The sequence below is a fragment of the Bufo gargarizans genome, chromosome 3 (genome assembly GCF_014858855.1).
Source record: "Bufo gargarizans isolate SCDJY-AF-19 chromosome 3, ASM1485885v1, whole genome shotgun sequence".
In the NCBI taxonomy this organism is placed as follows: domain Eukaryota; kingdom Metazoa; phylum Chordata; class Amphibia; order Anura; family Bufonidae; genus Bufo; species Bufo gargarizans.
The window spans coordinates 168,737,393-168,744,036 of record NC_058082.1 but is presented as its reverse complement, the minus strand read 5'-3'; positions in this window follow the sequence as shown (position 1 = coordinate 168,744,036).

Genomic DNA, 6,644 nt, shown 5'->3' with positions numbered 1-6,644 from the left:
GCGGTCCGCATTGCATGGGCACCATTCGTGGGGCGGGCGCATAAGGATCGCAGACCCTTTCACTTGAATGGGTCCATGATCCTTCCGTTCTACAAAAAGATAGATCAAGTTCTACCTTTTTTGTGGTGCGGAAGCACGGACCGGAACCCCAGAAAGCACTCCGTAGTGCTTCTGTAGTTTTCCGTTCCTCCGTTCTATGCGGTCTGCAATACGGCAACGGGCATCACACGAAAGAGCCCTAAGTATGTATTTTCAAGTGTTTAAGGACGCCTAGATTAAGCATTATTAACTGCAGTAATACATGATCAGTACTGCAGATACAGAATTCAGATCACTAATTTTTAATTTAGTTCCCCTGTGCGCGATTTTTTTAAAATTATTAAATATTAAACGGGAATAGTAAATCTGCCTCTTTACAGCTACGTGTAGTTATACAACCATCGTTGAATCGCATTATTGCATCTAAATACAAATGAAGGAACTTTGCAAACAATTCTAATAAAAAAATACCCTAGTATTTTGTGAATAAAACTCTTATGAATACCTACATATTTGTCTCCATGGTTACAGTATAGAAAGAAACCTTGTGTGCTTTAATCTGGCAACCATGTGTGACTAGTCTGTCTCTCTTCAGGAGGGCAGAAAAAATGAAAAAATAAATGATACATGACTGCAGGATCAGATGGCACAGAGCGTACTTGTGGTCTGTATACATGGATTCCAGCAATAGAAACAGTGGTTAGAGAACTACAGATAGTAAATTCGGATTCCTGGGACCAATATATTGATGACCTATCCATAGAAGAGCTTATGAATATGAGACTGTTCGGGGTAGCTGAATGTACAGAGCCAGAACACCGTAGCTCCATGTACTGTGTAGTGGCCATTCTTGGGTACTGCACCTGACACGTCTGTTCATTTGAATGGGAACTGAGCTGTAGTACCTGAGAACACTTTCAGGATTGGGATGTAATATGATAAATTAAATTTATTGAAAATAAAAAACAAACAAATGTGTCAGCAACCATGTTAAATAAGACATATTGGTAGGCTTGGTTAAAATGACACCTGCCTTGTCAAAATAAGTTGTAGCATTCCCAAGTGCACTGAGAGTCAAGGCCTAGTATCTCGGTGCACCTCAGCTCTATAGCCTTCAGGTTCTGACCATGCCCCTTGGGACACTGAATCTTTTGTTTGCATAAAGAATAGTCTCATTTCTCAGAACACTGCAACTGATTTTCACAAGACAGATATAATTTTAAATCAGCAGGACCAAACTTACCAGACAGTATGCCTGGTTGAATGGGGTTGATCCTACTGACAATCTAAGTAGATTTAAAAGGGTTTTCTGGGATTAATTAACTGATGACCTATGCTCTTGATAAGTCATCAGTATCTGATCGGTGGGGGTCCAACACCCCGCAGCCCAGCTGTTTGAGAACGCACTCGCAGTAGCGCCACAGCCTTCTCTCAGCTTTCCCTTACCCTGGGTTCACACCTGAGCGTTCTGAAAGGAGCGCTCTGTATGCGCGATTGTACCGGTGTTTACAATCGCGCATACAGAGACAAGCGAACGCCCATTGTCGCGAAAGTCTATGTACGGGAACGCGCGACAAAACGCCCCAAAGAAGCTCAAGAACTTTTTTGAGCGTAGGGCGTTTTTCAGCGCATTCAAACGAGCTGTAAAACGCTCAAGTGTGAACCAGGGCCATAGGGAAGCATTGGTTTTCATGTGTTGAGCGTTTTACAGCGCGTTTGAATGCGCTGTAAAACGCTCAGGTGTGAACCCAGCGTAAGCCATGTACGGCACTGTGCTTGGTGAACAGAGAAAAAGCTGTGGCACTTCTCAAGAGCTGGTGCCTTCTTAAACAGCTAATCGACAGGAGTCCCGTGTGTCAGACCCCCACCGATCAGATACTGGTGATTTATACAGAGGCAATATTACTGCTGCTACCTGGTCGGTAAAAAAAAGGTTTTTAAGCATTTGACTTCACTTTTAATGTTGTTTTTTGTAGATTTACTTGGTACTTTATGAATAATAATTTGTGTGCCTTTTAGTATTTTGTAAGTCAAGCTGCGCTTTGTCTACAAGCAAATAAACAAGTGTTTTGCGCGCATCATACTAATGGGTGACTTTTAATCTCCATCTCTTGACATATCCACTTAAAGAGGAATTGCTAATTTCAGCATTCTGTGTTCACTCACGCATCACAAACACTTAGAATCATAGATCAGAGAGGGACTTGCATTGGGTCTATGTGACACTAAGTAATAGTTGTCAAGTCAGCATCAGTAATTAGCCTGTTATCTGCCTGCAGCAACATCTAATTGTTTAATTGTCATTTTTCAGACATGATCAAATATCATCTATTTTCAATTAGCATTTCAATCAGAAGTTTGATTTATAAATAGTTATTACTTTATGCACAGGGCCCCAGAGAGGAACTAAGAATGGGGTCCCCTTAGTTGTAGCAGCATATTTACTACATTTACACAATTATGGGTTCACATCACCGTTTAGCTTTCCGTTGTTCTGATCCATCAGAAGAAGAGAAAATAAAAGGATCCTGTTAAAAAAATGGATCCTATTGCATCAGTTGGATAAGAGATCCATTTCTTTAGACGGGAAAAAAAAGTACTGCATGCAGGACTTTTTTGGTCTAAAAAAAACTGATATGAAATGGAAATGGCTCAAACGGATGCCAATTGATTCAATAGGATCCTTTTTTTTCTGCTTCTTCTGACGGATCAGAAGAACGGAAAGCTAAATGATGATGTGAACTCAGCCTAAGGCTACATGCACACTAACGTTGTTTGTTTCCGTTCAGTTTTTTTGTTTTTTTTTGCAGATAGGATGTGGACCTATTAATTTCAATGGGTCTGCAAAAAATGCGGACAGCACACCGTGTGCTGTTCGCATCAGTATGTCCGCTCCGTTGTCTTGCAAAACACATACAGTCATGTGCATGTAGCCTAATTATGTAAAAGCATAAGCACTAGAGATGAGTGAATCGATTTGTCACAAATTTCACGCAAAAAACGACTTCCAAACAAATCTGGAGTTATGATGATTTGCTTTGGACAAATCGCGCAAAACAGTGCCTGCTATTTTTCCTTTAAAATTCAGTACACTGAGGGAAACAGGGCAGGGAGTATGAAGACAGAGGATCTCATAACCTTGGATGGGGCTCTGACCAGGAGGCCTACTATGCTTTGTAGTCAGTCTGACAGGAGGGAGGATATTGGGTGGTCCATGAGGTTCAACAAAACTAAACTTTCCCTTAGTACTGGATGCGGTGTTTTTTCACAAAAATTTATAATTACTAATGTCCAGAGGACTAACTTACACCTATTACTCCAGCACCTACTCCTGTACCTAATACCTAACTTTTATTAATATGCTTCTAATAGTGTTCATTGTAACTTAACTACATATTAAAATTCCAGTGCATCGCAGTCCTTACTCATCTGTTCGGTTTACTATTGGGTTTTACACCACCACATTCCTAATGCAGGGTGCAGGTCACTACTACTTAGCTGGCTGCGCGCTAACAGTATAGTGTGAGTTCAGTATTGCAATTCCCCTTATACTGATTATGGCTGCAAAATTGAAGCTTCACGCTGCCCCCCGACATGTTTCGCCGTGGACCAGCGTCTTCAGGGGTTAGGGCAGAGTGTTATGAGTGTCTATGAGGTTCTGTGCTAGTTCTGAAGCACAGGCACCATTCTGAGCTCAGCCAGTGATGTGATAGGTGGTGTCTGTGACCGAGACAGAAATAAAACACACAAACCCGCCATTTTAGGGTCTTGTAGGGAAAGTGTGGGGATTTTAAAGAATATATATTTAGTTTAGTTTGGATAGATTGAATTACTAGGTAGAAAGTCAGGTTTTATCTTTAGGGATAGGATAGGGTGAGGTAGTTTTTTTCATGTCCGTTACAGCTTGCACTGGAGCTGTTCACATGTATACATGCGTACAATGCTGCACAGAGATCCTTAAAGGAAACGTACACTATTTGTTTTTAGGTTCAAGAGACAGCCCCGTTTCACCAAAAACCAGTTGCAATTGTCTACAGTTTATATGTGTGCAATAAGCATTAATAGCAGCATAATAGCATACGTTTTTCTTGGACTTGTGTTATGTCCTGTTGTACTTGTGTTTTATTTTCTCAAAAACCTGTCACATTTTTTCTACATACAGGGGTGCACCAACTATGAGGCCAGGTTAGGTGATCACCTCAGGCAGCACCAGGTAGGAGCAAAAGGGGGCAGCGCAGGGCCATGGGCAATGAGTGTTTTCATTGTAGAAACACTCATATCTACATATTCAACTGCATCTCTGTACCCAGTACAGTTGAATGCTGCGACAGGCCCCTCTTGAATTCCTTTATTGTACTCACCATCACCACCTCCTCAGGCAGAGAGCTCCATAGTCTCACTGCTCTTACCGTAAAGAATCCTCTTCTATGTTTGTGTACAAACCTTCTTTCCTCCAGACGCAGAGGATGTCCCCTTGTCACAGTCACCGTCCTGGGAATGAATAGATGATGGGATAGATCTCTGTACTGACCCCTGATATATTTATACATATTAATTAGATCTCCCCTCAGTCATCTTTTTTCTAAGGTGAATAACCCTAATTTTGATAATCTTTGAGGGTACTATAGTTGCCCCATTCAAGTTATTACTTTAGATGCCCTCCTCTGAACCCTCTCCAGCTCTGCTATGTCTGCCTTGTTCACAGGAGCCCAGAACTGTACACATTACTCCATGTGTGGTCTAACAAGTGTTTTGTAAAGTGATAGGACTATGTTCTCATCACGGGCATCTATGCCGCTTTTGATGCAACCCATTATCTTATTGGCCTTGGCAGCAGCTGCCTGACACTAGTTTTTACTGCTTGGTTTGCTGTTTATTAAAATTCCTAGGTCCTTTTCCATGTCAGTGTTACGCAGTGTTTTGCAATTTAGTATGTACGGGTGACTTGCATTATTCCTTCCCATGTGCATAATCTTACATTTGTCAGTGTTAAATCTCATCTGCCACTTCTCTACCAAGCCTCTAATCTATCCAGATCCATCTGTAGCTGTATAGTGTCCTCTTCCGTGTCAACTACTTTACAAAGTTTAGTGTCATCTGCAAAAATTTATATTTTACTGTGCAAGCCTTCTACAAGATCATTAATAAATATATTGAAGAGAATAGGGCCCAATTCTGACCCCTGAGGTACTCCGCTAGTGACAGTGACCCAATCTGACTGTGTACTATTAATAACCACCCTCTGTTTTCTATCATTGAGCCAGTTACTTACCCACATACAGACGTTTTCTCCCAGTCCAAGCATTCTCATTTTATATACTAACCTTTTATACGGTACAGTGTCAAATGCTTTGGAGAAGTCCAGATATATGACATCCATTGAATCACTGCTGTCAAGTCTAGAACTTACCTCCTCATAGAAACTGATTCAATTAGTTTGACATGACCGATCCCTCATGAATAGGGTTGAGCGAACACGAACTGTAAAGTTCAGGTTGTACCGAACTTTAGGATTTTTGGACCCAGGACCCGAACATTTCCGTAAAAAAGTTCGGGTTTGGTGCTTTCTTGGCCCTTTTTGAAAGGCTGCAGAGCAGCCAATCAGCAAGCGTTTAACTCTGTGCCCTTAGAAGCCATCACAGCCATGCCTACTAATGGCATGGCTGTGATTGGCCAGAGCAGCATGTGACCCAGGCTCTATATAAGCTTGAGTCACATAGCGCTGCACTTCACTCTGCTGTTACAAGTGTAGGAAGAGAATGCTGCTGAACTTTTGATTTCAGGGAGAGAATAGGAGAGAATCTAACTCAGCAATCTACAGAGAAATAGTTGTGTGGGTGCAGGGCACAATCATTTTACCCTGCCCTGAGCTCATTGACCAAAAAAACAACAACTTATAATTTTTGTTAGTTAGGTGGGCGGTGGCGGCGGCCATTTTATGCAAGCTCAGTGCACTAGCACTGCAAATCACCATATTTTTTTGGCAAACTACAACATCTTGATTAGTCAGTGTGCAATTTAAGCTAGAAATACACCCATCATTTTCTGGGGTTTGAAAAACACACTTTTTTTGACAAAAAAACACTATTTTCAGGCCTTGCAGCATCAGCACGTGTGAAATTACAGGCTTATATTCTGCTGTCAAATTCAGTTGTTAAACAAACAGTTGTTTGGGCACAAAAAATTTAGTTGGCAGCCTTTGATGCAGATGTCATTGTGAGATACACCCTTAATACATTTGGGTTACATTCAGAGATTTTAAATGCCGCCATTTGGTGCACCAATATTGAATTTAGGTCTACACTGGTTCAGGCTCTGTGAGATACTCCCTCTACATACAGGGGTTGGATTCAGCCATTTAAAATACAGCCATTTTGTGCAAAGAAATATTTAATTTAGGCTTACACTGGTTCAGGCCCTGTGAGATACCCCCTCTAGATACAGGGGTTTGATTCAGGAATTTGAAATACAGCCATTTGGAATACAGCCATTTTGGGAAAATAAATATTTAATTCAGGCCTACACAGGTTTAGACCGTGTGAGATACACCCTTTACATACTGTCGCTCTATTCTACTATTAAACACCCATTTAGGGCAAGATCCT